Genomic DNA, 14,396 nt, shown 5'->3' on the forward strand with positions numbered 1-14,396 from the left:
GAGACAGGTGAAATCTCAAGTTTTCTTTGAATATTTTATGCCTGCCATGAGCACAGGATTTGTGATGAACATCAATCAGGCAAGAGAAACAGATGGATTACAAAAAAATAATCTATCAACAGTAACAAGAAAAGGTTCAAAAAGAGATGCATTAATTTTATGCTATCCACATCCATAATATTTGCTTAATTTATTGAGGGAGTAACATCAGAAATGCTGATCACTTCTAGACAAGCAAGGGGTGACTGAAGAGGTCCATCTTCCCTCTTTGCAGTGATAGTTTGAAATAGCAAATTGCAAAGAGGAAGACTTCTGAATCAGCATAAATTCCTCCACAAAAAAAAAATAATCACAACAACACAAAAGGTGTAGCCACCAGAGAGAAAATTCATCAAGAGACAGTTCAGGCATTCCTTATAAATCCAGTAGAAATAAGTGCATTTTTCGAGAAATGTGGATCATTTGCCACCAGACACACTACGCAAACATGCTATGACAGTTATAGTCATATTAGGATGCAGCCAAACCTGCCAGGTCTGGTGTCAAACACAAAACTCAAGTTCCTCAGCCTTTTGCACTGAACTGCCCTAGTTTCTCACAAATTTGCAGCACAGCTGAATGGCCTCTTTTTCGGTCTGTGACTCGATGCCAGATACAGCAATCAGGTCAGTCTGCTTTTTTGTCTGTGGGCCAGACATACTCCAGAGCAGGAGCGATGCCACAGCCCTGCATGGCTGCAGGGAAGGGAGAGGAAGAGCTGTGCCCAGTGGGAACACACCACCAAGCAGCCCCCACTGTGGGCTCAACACTGCAGCCCTGTCCCATGACCCTGTACTTGGTTAAATGGTGTGGCCTCATATAGGGCTTGTCATATGCTGAAAAGGACACAGGTGGAGACATTTCCAAATATTTATAGGCAATAACCTGCAGTCACCAAGGACCTGAGGCTAGGCAGTTTGAGCCATACTGCTGTTATGACTTGCCTCAGGTCCCAGACTGAAGAAGGACAGCCTTGTTGCTGACTTGCCATTAGCAAGCACCTTATGCTTTGGAAGGAAATTAGTTTTCCAACTTCATGTGGAAATTTATGCAACACAGACTCATTTGAAACCAGTAGGAGTATTCTTAAAGCGTTACCTAAGGTGAGCCAGGGGATTAAACTGAATTTTCTTAGCTGTTTAGGCAATGCATATTAGATAATAAATGTAGTAAGTTTCCTGCCTAAATATTAAGGTAGGATTTTCTCATACATCACTACAGCACTAACTCTGCTGTGTAATTCAAGTTAATGATTTCAAAAATGAAAAATTAAATCCACTTGGAATGATTTTTCCCAGCTTTAATTTTGATGAAATAACAATTACCTCAAACATAGTCACACCTGTACTAACAGTACAACAGCCTACCAATATATAGGCTAAGAGGAAGTAAGATTGCTGCCTATAAATCCAGTAAGGGTGATAAAGAACCCAGAAGGGGAAAAGCTAATTAAGATCAACAACAACACTGACACAAGGTCAAATAGGCAAAAAACAAGGCAGAAACAATCTGAAGGTAAAAATGAAAGCTTTCTAACCCTTATATGAAAGTAGTGGAACAGATTGCGAAGAGCAGCACAAAGAAAGAAATCTGATACTAGACTGGCGCTTGCTCAGCTCACAAGAGCGTTATATAATGTAGATGTCTGCAACAGCCAGAGACAAGACTTGATGACCTGGGAGGTCCTCACAAAGTCTGCCTGCTCGGCTCCCAAAGCAAGACAGTGTGCTGCACACCTCCAGGGGAAAGGATCAGGGAGAAAATGAACATGTGACAGATGTGAGATAACATTGTTCAATGCACTCAGCTACTGGGGTAAGCACAATGTAAGGGCATATATAGAACAGAAAACACTAATTAATTCTGCACAACAGCCAAGAACATATCCATCTGTACAAGCTTGCTGGGTGCATCCATTTCAATCCACAACCATGCAACAGCTGAGAGGGGAAACGTAATGAAATCTGTGCGAGATGGTAGTCAGTGAAGAGTTACAACAGGGCAGTGGGCTGAGAACTACTTTTCCTTTCAAAGAGCCATTGAAGAAAAGATCCAATCTTATCTGCAACTGCCTTTTGTTACCAGAATCAGCTGTGAAAAGCCAAAGTATTTATTATTGTGCAGCTACAAACAACTGATTTTCATTCTGACTTGCACCCAAAACTAAGTGAGCCAGTAACATACATTGAGCCCCACCATACCTTGCTAATTTTTAACATTTTTTTTCTTTTCACTCTGTTCAACTTGTACCCTACCCAGAGAACCAGATATTTTCCTTGTATGCTTCAAGCAGTGTAAAGGTAAATTCTAATACTATCATGGCTGCAATTTTACTATGAGGATTTTCATGACACTTCTCTCAGTGCCAAAGACAGCTTTGCTTTACCACTCTAAAAATCCTGGATAAGGCCATTCCTGAGAGGGATACGCATATCTGAAGCTGCTGGTGAGAGCTACATGTAGTGGGAATTATTCTCACTCCATGTGTTCCATGCCTTAAATATCTTAACAAAAACGTTAAGATGCTGTAGTAAAAAGCAAAGACATTATCTTGATCAACAGAATACAAACAAAAGAAGAAAGTACCAAAAATTTAGCCTCATAAACTGCTGCTATGAGACAGTATTATATTCATGTCACAGCTACACTAGAAGTAACACTATTTGCTTGTATTAACACTTGAGCAGTGTGGGGAACAGAACCTATGAGCTCCATCTAAAAGGTTTATACTCTGCTTTTTATTACAGCTGTTTGGCAAATTTACCGCCATTCTCTTTGTCAAGGGAACCATTTATTTTTCATTTATGCAATGGAGCAGAAATGTAGCCTCAGCAATCAGATGCTTATGAGAATCCTGGAGACTGTCTTCTTGAGGGATGCACAGAGTGGCTGTGTGGGTCTTCCCAAGCCACATGACAGAAAATGCTGTGTTTTCAGGGGGCTTATAACTAAAGCAGTGTCCCCCACATAAATCGATGTCTGATCTCATTCAAAGATAGGGATTATTTGTGGGGCAGCATAAGGAAATGTAAACTGTTCATATTTGTGCTGCAGAGAACATCCCCTTGAAATACAGGCTAGCACTGGTTTTAAAAAAAATCTTAAAGAGAAAGAAAACCATAAAGCCGAAGAGGAAGACTGAAACTGTTCTCTCTCACTCTGCTTTCAGTGTCAGTAGGAAATATTGACTACTTTTTAGAGATCCCTTTAGAGACACACCTACAATAACAACAAAAACCCAGAGCAGAGGACTGTGCCTGGAAGAATGCTCCAATGCACTTAAACAACAAAAGGCAGGGAGCAAGAGATACTTCACCTACCTGGGCCATGAGCAATACCTTCAGGTGAGGTCACCTATTCCTTGCCATTAGGGCCTTATTTGTTGCATTTATTCCTCTAAACAGCAGCAGTAACCATAATCTAGATGAAAAGTGAAAACAAAAACCATACACCCTGCAAACACATAGCGAAGGAAGTGCACCAATACGACAACCACAAAATCTAGCTTCACTGCAGAGAACTAGAGAGGGAAGTCATATTGCAGGAAGGTCCCCCTTTTCACAAATAACAAGATGAGAAACTCTGTCCTCTTCTTTCATCTATCAACATTATGATTTGTTTGTCCACCTCTCACAGGCTTGCAGATACATTGCTGGAGGTATGAAGCTTGTTTCAGTGTTCAGTACTGATTCACTATAAAACATCTCTTTTACTCAGCTAATTAACTGCTTTTTGTCAGAGAAAAAATAAGAGGAGAACAAGACGACTGCATGAGATAACAGCAAGGAATAACTACTCAAAAGCTTCTCTACTGCAAAGGCAGATCATTTGGGAAGAGTAGAGCGAGGACATGATCTGATTATTAAGTTACTTCCTCACATGTTACAATAACTAATTTGTAAAAACTAGTGGTAATATTGAATATTACAGTAACTGTACAGTTGTCAAGTACAAGTCTGGGAAGACTGGAAGGTTTTGAACAAGTAAACAGCAAAAAAAAAGACAAAAAAGACTGCCAGTGTTCTCTCCTACAACATCCTGTGATTCCCTATGCCACAAGGGCATCTTTGAATAGGGTCAGTTAAGAAAATGATTGATTTATTTTGTTTTAATGTGTTTCTTATAAATTGAACCATATTAAATAATCATGTGCATACTCCTAGCCCATTGCAAACTAAAATTAAAAAGTTCGACCGTCAGATTTAAACTAGTATATTAGTAACAGGTTGGGAACACATACATCATCAGTTAATGTGTCTCAAATGACACGCAATCACTTTCTAAACTGTAATAATTTAACCACTTACATCCATTTGATTGGGAGAGTTAAAAAGAAAAGCCAAAGTCTACATTTATTCCCTGAATGCAGCAGACTGACAAAAAAATGAAAAGTTGTAGAAATGGATCTGCCCATGTGTGTTATTTTGGTATATCCCAAACATAAATACTACAGTCATAGAAATCATCTCTGTTGGCACACAACTTCCAGGACCATTGAACTTACACCATCCCTCCTCTGCCAGCCTTCTCTGTCACTATGGAGCAGGCAAAGATCAAATGCTTACATGTTTCCCAAGAATGTATTTTTCAAGGTTAAATCACAACGATGTCAAGAGGATCTGCTTTTTATCAGTTATTCCAAATAGGTTTTGTGTTTCCTTTTTCAGTGAATCCTCACCACTTAATGTTGGCTTTGCCACCTAAAGCCCTTTACAATACAGTTTCTTCTCAGAGTTAAAATAGCTCTCTCAACATCATTTTCTTTCTTCACTGACTGTACCTCACCTCAGGTGTTTTTAAGGGACAACTCCAAAGCAAGTTAGGCAAGTTAAGCTTTGACAGCACTTCACAAACCCTAAAGGACTGTCCACTTTACAGTGAGAAGAATTCTGCATGGATGTGGACTCTAGTTCTGATATCAGTCAGGACAAAACAGTGGAGAAAATACCAAAAGAAAAAACTTCACTAGATCTAAAATTCCAGTCTAACTTCAAAGCGTAAAAGGAAAACTTATTCTATTCCAAGTAGTTTGCAGAAAAATGAGCACCAAAAAAAATGCTTTATAAAGAACGCTGAAGTAGCTATTTTAATTTCTCCAAGTACAATGGATTTAAAGAAAGAAATAAGTCCTTCCAACATTGACCCTGAGGACAGTTTAATACAGGTTGAACGTCACAGATACTCACTACAGGTATTCCTCTCCTGGAGACCACCTGGATTGCCCGTAGCTCCCAGTCACTCAGATCAGGTCCAGCCACCCAGCTCCTTGGTTCTAAACTTGTTTTTAACCTGCTACCAGCTGTAGGTATCACAGACCTCCTTACCACCAGCAGCTTGCCTCCCAGGCCAACTCATGGCTCTGTGGAAGTCAGCATTTCCCTGTTTTTTTTTTTTCTTTGACAGTGCTAAAGAGATTTTGTGTTGGGTGGAGACCTCACTAGTTTGGAGATGGCAACTCATTATTAGAAACTGAAATAACAGTGTATACAATCTGTATTGTTTTAAACTACCTTAACAAAGTTTTCTGGGTTCACCACAAATTTCAAAGCAACTTTAGCCTGACAAAAGCCAGAAAGACATGTTAAATGAATGGAGTCAATGCTGGTACACTACAGACCTCTGCCATCTATGCTTACAGCCTATTTTCTTAAGAACTTAAAGTCCTTCTAGAAAGGCAAAAAGTGAGCTCTTGAGACCAGACTAGTCTTTCTGGTTTATAAAGTCAAGTAAAACTGAGTACAAGTGAACTGGGTTTGCATGGCAAGACTGCAGTAGCAGGGAGGGTCTACGGGATGACTTCTGTGAGAAGCTGCTGGAAGCCTCCCCTATGTCTGATATAGCCAGTGCCAGCTTGCTCCAACATGGACCTGCTGCGGGCCAAGGCTGAGCTCATCAGCAACAGTGGTAGCGTCTCTGGGGTAACACAATGAAGAAGCAGGGGAAAAAAGTGGGACAGCAACTGCAGCTAAAGAGAGGAGTGAGAATATGTGAGAAGAACAACCCTACAGACACCAAGTTCAGTGAAGAAGGAAGGGGAGGAGATACTCCAGGCTACAGAGCAGAGATTCTCCTACAGCCTGTGGTAAAGATGATGGTGAGGCAGGCTGTGCCCCTGCAACCCATGGAGCTCCACAATGGAGCATCTGCTCCACCCATGAAGGAGATACCCACCTGCAGCCTGAGGAGGACCCCACACTGAAGCAAGCAGATGCACCCAAAGAAGGCTGTGGCTGGAGCAGGCTTCTGACAGGACCTGTGGCCCCATCAAGAGAGGAGCCAAGGCTGGAGCAGGTCTGCTGGCAGGACTTGTGACCCCATCGGGGATTCACACTGGAGCAGTCTGTTCCTGAAGGACGGCACCTATGGAAGGGACCCAGGCTGGAGCAGTTCATGAAAAACTGCAGCCTGTGCAAAAGGCTTATGTTGGAGAAGTTTGTGGAGGACTGTGTCCCATGGGAGGGACCCCACACTGGAGCAGGGGAAGAGTGTGAGAAGTCCTCCCCCTGAGGAGGAAGGAGCAGCAGAAACATGTGACAAACTGACCACAACCTCCTTTTCCCATGCCTCTGTACTGCTCAGGGGGAGGAGTTAGAGAAATCAGGTGCGAAGCTGAGCCTGGGAAGAAGGGAGGGGTGGGGTGAAGGTGTTTTAAAGTTTAAATCCTACTCTGATTTGATTGGTAATAAGTTAAACTAATTTTCCCAAGTTAAGTCTGTTTAGTCCATGATGGTAATTGCTAAATGATCTCTCCCTGGCCTTATCTCAACCCATCAGCCTTCTATTATTTTTTCCCTCTCCAGCCCAGCTGAGGAGGGGAGTGATAGAGGGACTTTGGTGGGCACCTGGTGTCCAGCCAGGGTCAACACACCACAGCAAGGGAGAAAATAAAAACAGAAGATAAAAGGGTGGAGTTAGATGATTGTTATAGCCATAAAACAATACAGTATTCCTATGATAGTACAAGTTTTCAGAGAGATGAAATTCTATTTCAGATAAGAAATGTTGCATGATTTTAGTGAATGCTAGGTTACAGCTCACCATAGTGATATGTTACCTCAGTAAAGGAAACCTCAGTAAAGTAAAAATCTGCTGCTGGGTAGTAGTTACATGTAAGCCTTCATCCTGAATGAGGCAGGTGCATCATCTTGAAATGCTAACTGATATTCTTGTCAGAAATACAAGCACAGGTGAAGTCAGTCCTGAAGTAATGAGGATATTAGTGCTAAATTGCACTTCCCCAATAAGAGAAATGCCAAAATATGGTCTTATGCCAATACATTCTTTCTAAATGTATTCAAAGACTGCACCCAGTGCTTATTTGTTATGTGTCTAACAAGAAGCTTTAGAGATTTATTTATATTCTAATAGAGCTATTTTGGTTCCAACCCTGGATGATATACCATACTTGTAACAAATTTACTTGCTGAACTTAGCCTTTCTGTTCATGACTTATAAGTGAGTACCTTCCAGTTTTGTTCAGAATGCATTAAAAATAATCTAGTGATGCTTAACATTTACTGTTGGTTAGTTCTGCTGATTAGCATTGGTTGAACAATAGGTCACAGATGTTTTCTGTTTCTTGATGAGACTGGAGAAAGTAAACATAAGAATAAGCCTCAACACTCTCTTGTGAATAATCTCTACTGTTTTTTTGAAGCTTACTGTGAATATTATAGTTAGTAAAACTGTTTTATATGTTATATACTTGTAGAAAGAATGCCCAAAAGGGACATCAAAGTAGGAGAATGATATTCTCTTTTCTTTTTTTTTTTTAATATGAGCAGACATTTCAAAATGAAGGACTGAAGTATATGCTCAGTTCTGCTCATGTTTTGGCAATTATGCATTTAGTTTAGCTCACATTTCAAGCACAAGATTTAAAACATTGATGCCAGCTTTGAGCAAGCAAAAATTATACACACATGTACCCTGCTGTGGATGAAGGTTTGAACATAACAGCCTGAATGGAAATTTAAAAAGATATTTCTACTGGTTGTCTGGTTTCTGAATCTGAGGGCACAAAGAAATCATAGTCTCTGACATTTCCCCACAATTTTGAGAGTTAAACATAGTTATTTTTATTTTTGTGAATGTAACCTAGCTGATATTCACAAATCATGTTTTCGTGGGCTGGGACTTAGAGGGCCAAACATCATAAGATATTCCATAAAGAGTCAGCAAGACTATGAACACTCCCTGATAACCTACATTATCAATGGCTCTAGGAGGTATCTAGAAAGTATGTTAGAAATTAGATTACTTTCTAAAGGGTATTTTCTACTCATTTTCTCATTAAAAAGAAGTTAGTGTTTGGAACTATTCCCACTGAAGTCCTTGACTTCAGTGGCTACACTATCAGATGTTTATTAATTTTTACAAGGACCAAATGAACTATTAAATTTTATTCCTTACTGTCTGTTAACACGCATCATTGAAACAAATATCCAAAAAGCTACTGACCTGAACTATAACCCCAAAGCTAAATGTTCATGGCCTTTAGGGTAATTTTGGATTATATATGATTTTTAGAGACCAATGCTTTCTGTTTCTGTGAGCCACAGTTCTAGATGTGAATTATATCAGGTTTGGAATAACATCTAAGTAAAAAATCTTAGTCTTCTATCTAAAAAACTATACCTAAACATAGCTTATCCATTACCAGAGAAACTGTTCATCAAAAGGAATAAAATTCTGCGTTTTGTTACAAATGAGAAGATAGATAGACTTTTTGATGTATGCTTTATCAAATTCCTGGATATTGTAATCTTATTATTCAGAAGAAAATTATGTGGTTTTAGAAAGAATTGTACTTTCATTTAAACATGTTTAAGACAGACAGTGGCTGCTTTGCCTTGCATGTCCATTAAAGAATTTGATGAAAATAAATATAATTTCCTAATATTATCTGAACTGTCTACCCTCACTCACAGCCTACTTTTGATTTTGAGTATTATGACCAATCACCTGTAATCAATTGTATCAGCGTAGATGGAAGAAACCAGGAGTGACATATTAAACAATTCTGCCTCTTGGATTTATACAAGAAGAAAGCAAGCAAGCCAGAAATGTTTAGATGCTGAGTCTGAAAGCTAGAGATAAGAAGCAAAAAGACATTTTTAACAATTTAAGAACAAGGCCTAGGAAAAGAGAACTAGAATGCATAAGCAAAAATAAAATGTATCTAAACAGGTGTGTTTCATTTTTACAGAATCAACACTTTCAGAAAAGATTTAATATAACTTTATAAATATTTTTTTCAGTAACAACCCCCCTCCAAAAAGCTTTTAGTCAAAATATTTCCAATCACCCCTAAGCTGAAGTCCCAGTTCTGCAAACACTGTCACAGATGGTGACTTGAATACTCACAGTGATGCTTTAAAAGACTTACAGCAGAGAAGTTAAATATATAGAACAAGTGTTTGGAGGATTTGAGACTGACAGAAATATTTTTTTTTCTTAAATCAAATCCTAATTTTGGACGTTTCTCCCAATGATAAAGTTAAGGCGAGATATTCATGCCGGCATTTCCAATTGAGTTCTTACCTCAAGGATTAACACAATATAAATGTTTGAATTACACAATGTTAAAAGGCCTATCTGCTGCCGATTGCGGAAACATTTGAAATGCCTTTCCGCACAGGCTACTGTAGTATCTGCGGATGAAAAGGTGACTTAATGCTGAGAATCCAGGCAGAGCTAATACAGGAAATGAATGTAAAAACTGGATTACCACAAGCAAAGAACTAATCATTAGTTTACTTTGCATAGCTCCCACAGAGGTAATATAAAAGACTGAACATTAGAACAGCAGACTTGAGATAGAAGAAACTATCTAAATGCAAGTAGGGCAAAGTGATAAGCCTGAAAACATGAGATATCATAGAGCACTTAAGAACACTGCTTGTGAATTAAGAGCAAAATGAACAGTTCATCTGCTCTCCTCTGAATTGCCTTTAAGCTACAGAAGCACAAACTGGGACTGAGCACAGATATTGAGTTAGCCAAGCCCAAAAAAAGAACAAAACTGTCACAAAACTATTTCACAAAACAGAGAACGGCTGTTATCTGACCTTGGCTGCCGGGAGCGACGGACTCCGTCCGCCAGCGTGTTGCACACTGACTGAGGAGTGCGGGGTTCTGTGTCCATACGGCTTTGCCAGGCTGCACCCCAGAAACGATGCCTCGGACCTCCCGAGTCCTCCCGCACCCGTGCCCAGGAGCGCTCCCAGATCACCTCCTGCGCTCTCCGGGCCAAACAGGAGAGGCCTTAGGGGTGAGAGGCCCTGGCAGCACTCCTGATGCGGTTCTTCACGCATCGTGCATCCTTGGGGAGGCTTATGCAATGCAGCTACACAGCTCTGTAAAACGGCTCGTTGGAGAGAGAAAAGAAGGACCCTTTGCTGGGTTAAGAAACAGGGGAAAAGACAATTCATGGAGAAAGACAAAAGGATTGTTTTGTTTCCCAGATATTGCAATTTTGCTTTGTCCACACCCACAGCCCTGTGGCTTTCAGACAGCTTCTGAGGAGTTATGTCTGGTGCTTACAAGCTGTATCGTCATCCAGAAGGTCCCAGCAGTCCCTTGTCCCCAGCTCGAAACAATCTGAACCCACATGGGTCATCCCAGCACTGCCTCAGCTGCTTGGTCCTCAACTAAATGCTCCTGGAAAGACGTGCTGGAGGAAAGGATCAGCCCTCTGTTGAAGGCCCGTGAACTAACCACAGCCCCCTGCAAGCACTGGGGAAGATGGGGACAGCCCTGCTTGCTCCCTCCCACCGCCTCATCTTTTCCCAAATTGTACCTGTGACAGCCAAAGCACTCGGAGAAAGCGGGCAGGCGGAGAGGGCACCGGCGAGAGGCCCTGCAGGCAGGGCAGAGCAGGGCTGCAGGCCCCGCAAGGCAGGAGCTAGCGCCCCGGGCCCGGGCTGCCTAGCTCCCAGAGGCAGCTGGTGGTGGGGCAGGCATCTCTGCCAGGCACTGCCTGGTTACTGACATGGGAACTCAGGTTGAGCGGGAAAGCGGTGGAGAGGGAGGGCACGGGGAGGTGGGTGACCCTGGATGGCAGGGTGGCAGGTGGGAAACAGGAGGAGAGAGACCACAGCCATGCATGTATCGAGCACCTCCAAATACAGCAGCTGCTGAGGGCGAGACAGTTGTGCCTATACACTTCGGCGCACACAAGCTCTCCAGAACGTTGTAATTAACCGCTGTCAAAGCAGGCTGTGAGATGGCAGACTGCGAGGCAGGTTTGGGTGGCCTACCAGCCTCGGCTTTGGCACTTTGCTGGCAGTGTAGACGCAAGGTTTTTGGCCTTGACAGCGGGCGAAGGGCAGCATCGACATGGCTAACTCTGATCTCACAGCTGTGGGAGCAAAGGAAAATCCACCTACAGCTGTGCAGGAGTGATCTTCTTGGCAAGAATGTTACAGGGGCCTCCTCAGCCAGTCTGTCCGGTTGCTCCAGTACTGTGAGACCAGGCAGCCCCATGCGTGCCAGCGTTTTTGATGAGGGTCTCCAACAAGAGTGTAGAGGAGTGATGGGGCTTTTCAGGGTCTTCTATGTTTCTGCCTTGGCTGAATCAATAAATGACTACATGGGTGCCTCTTGATCTTGTGACAGTGAGTATGGTAGATCTGATCTGTGCACTAAAATACTCCATGTATTCCTCTCCAGCAACAAGAAGATCTACTTTTGACCAAGGAGAGTACAGCAGTTCAACAGATGTACTTCTGTAACGGGGAGTGTTAGAAAATCAGTCCCTGAAGTCCTGACCAGGCACCATGGGAGTATGATCTGAAAGCACAAGACGCTACAAATTCCATTTTGGCATTGTATAACCTGGTATCAATGGCATGCCTCTGGAATGAAGTAACATAATGCTCTGTGACAAGATGTAAGCAACAGACAGTGAAAAGATACTGAATCCTTCAGACGCGTAGAATGTTTTCAGGCCAGATATCATCTGCTTCTCCTATCTAATCCAAATACAACCGACTGAATTGATGCTGATACCAAAACACGTGAGATCCAAAAATAAACAAATTTTCAGTTTCTATTTATATTGGACAATTTAATTTCTTCCTTTCTTTCTTTTTTTTTTTTTTTTTTTGGTGGATGGGCTGAAAAGTTCATTTTCTCATTTGTGTATTGCTATTAAGCTTCAGAAGCGCAAATTGGTATTAAGCATAGGTGTTAAGGTGGGCAAGTGTTAAAAGAACAAAATAAAAGAGCAAGGCTATTTATGACAGCAAGCTCATAAAAGGTTCATAAAATTGTTAAATAGCTGGAGAAGAGCAATAGGTCTTCTTAGAGAAACAAATCAGCAGTGCAGACGTCACTGCAAATCGTGTATACCCCTGAGGTCTCACATAAACTCTTTCTCTCTCCAACAAAGCACTTCCGGCACTTGAGCGAAGACCTGGTAGTCCTTTGTACAAGTCCCACATAACCTCCCTCTCCTCTCATAGTATGCAAGATATTTAAATTACATTTGATGATTGTTAGTACAGAACCAAGATTTCACCAAGAGAATATAGAAAACGTTGACAATTCCCATGGTTTTGTAGAAAGAAGATAATGATTCTTCTTAGGGCATAACTAAGTGATATACCAGACCCATACTACTTTGGATGGCACCAATATGTCCCTTTTATTAATTTTAAACATGTTCTTTTTTAGCGTGATTTTTCATGCAACTGAATAGTTTGTGTGGTTTGCATGCACTTGCCTATTGGAGAAGTTGATCATGATGCGGTGATCCTATAGAGCAGCTTTAAGTAAATGAGATTTGCCTTAGAGAGGCTATTTTGAAGTGCCCTCTTCTATTAGGTGCTATGTAGATTGGATTAAACAAGTGATGTTTCTGTAAGTATGTGGTTGTATACAGAAACAAACCCACAGCTGCTTGGAACAGGGAAGTTCAGGGCATCTGTGAGTCTGCACTACAAGAGAGCAGAGATGCTCGGCGACTGGGCAAATCCCAGTTGCATGCTAGGGGAATTCAACTGCACAAGAAGTGTTTAGCTGTTTCATTATCAGCAGGATTTCTCTGTTTCTAAAAGGCTGCTATATTTTTCACCATCCATGTGTTCAATAAATAGCGAACAGTGTTTTTGTGCAAAATATGGTCTGAATGCAAATTTTTCTCTATCTCCTTTGAAACTGTTTGGGGCCTCAGAAGGTAATATTGAAATTAGCCACTGCTCATTTCCTTTGGTGCCACCAGGATCCAGCTCAAGACTTCCCGGTTGCAAAGGCAAAATATCAATGGGGAAGGGAGGGAGAGAAGACTGCTAGTGGTAAATAAAATCATACACAAACTCTTGTCACAGATTTCAGCATATTTCTTTCATGGATTCAGCTCAAACCCCTCTAGGATGTTTACCCAGAGGAATAAGGAGATAAGAAGCTCCCTCATGTATGCAACACGCACAACTTCCATGAGCAATGCAAAGCAACTCGCTCCAAGCTGTTGCTCTCCCATCTGGACAGGGAGCGAAAGGTGCCCACCAAGGACTGTCTGGCCCTGACTCTATTCTGTTAATGTGATGGCCTCTCTTCCACTGTCACTGCAGCCCCACACAACAGGGTGGGTGTGATGCATCTGGGAGGGTGACTACAAATGCAGAAGGCCGCTCTTGAAATGTCAGCCTGGTGACAGAAATTACTGGCACAACTCTGAGCAAGTTCATTCCTGCAAAACCTTTGGCGACACGGAACCTCAAAATCATGGACAGGATTTGTATGAACATGTACATCTTTTGGACTTTTGTTAGACTTTTCTATGGTCCTCCTTACTTCATAACAACAGTTAGATTAAGTTTTGTATTTTATGGGTATGAGATTTTGTGTCTAAGATTAGTTTTATCCTTAAAAACATCTCCCATATCACTATGGTATTTTCAAAGGAGCTACAATCTTATCATATGCATCTGTCCAAGTTTTAATATAATCAGAAAAGCATATGGTTATGCATATCAAAATATTATGAGAAGGAGATGCTTTAGGCAGACCTCAATTTCCAGCTTTAATAACCTGACTATTTATATGCTGTTGGAAAACACACTAAATGACAGTGAGGGACAAAATCTACTCCAAGGATGTGGATTTCACTGATTGAATCAGGCGTTATGTGCATACAAAAGTGCAAAAACAGACACCTAGTGCTTATATTTTTGACATTTTAAAAATTGCTGTTGCAACTTGATGCAGAGAAAGGCCAAGGGGTGAAGGTTGTTTAAATTTGGAGATCGTAATAAATATCAGCAAAACTTGTCTTTTGCCTTTCTTGGTTCTAACATTCCTCTATATATTCTTTGGGTGCTCACTGTCTATACAGAGGCAAGGAGATTGTTTTG

The 14,396-nt window shown here is 41.3% G+C and overlaps 1 protein-coding gene across 2 annotated transcripts in view; it reads right to left on the bottom strand.

The window, feature by feature from the left end:
- The window catches only part of GRM1 (glutamate metabotropic receptor 1), a gene marked incomplete at its 5' end in the record, with an annotated part of 184,815 nt that overhangs the window by 147,659 nt on the left and 22,760 nt on the right, over positions 1–14,396 (bottom strand). The gene's annotated exons all lie outside the window — the stretch shown is intronic.

Source organism: Phaethon aethereus (genome assembly GCF_964289735.1).
Source record: "Phaethon aethereus genome assembly, chromosome: 3".
In the NCBI taxonomy this organism is placed as follows: domain Eukaryota; kingdom Metazoa; phylum Chordata; class Aves; order Phaethontiformes; family Phaethontidae; genus Phaethon; species Phaethon aethereus.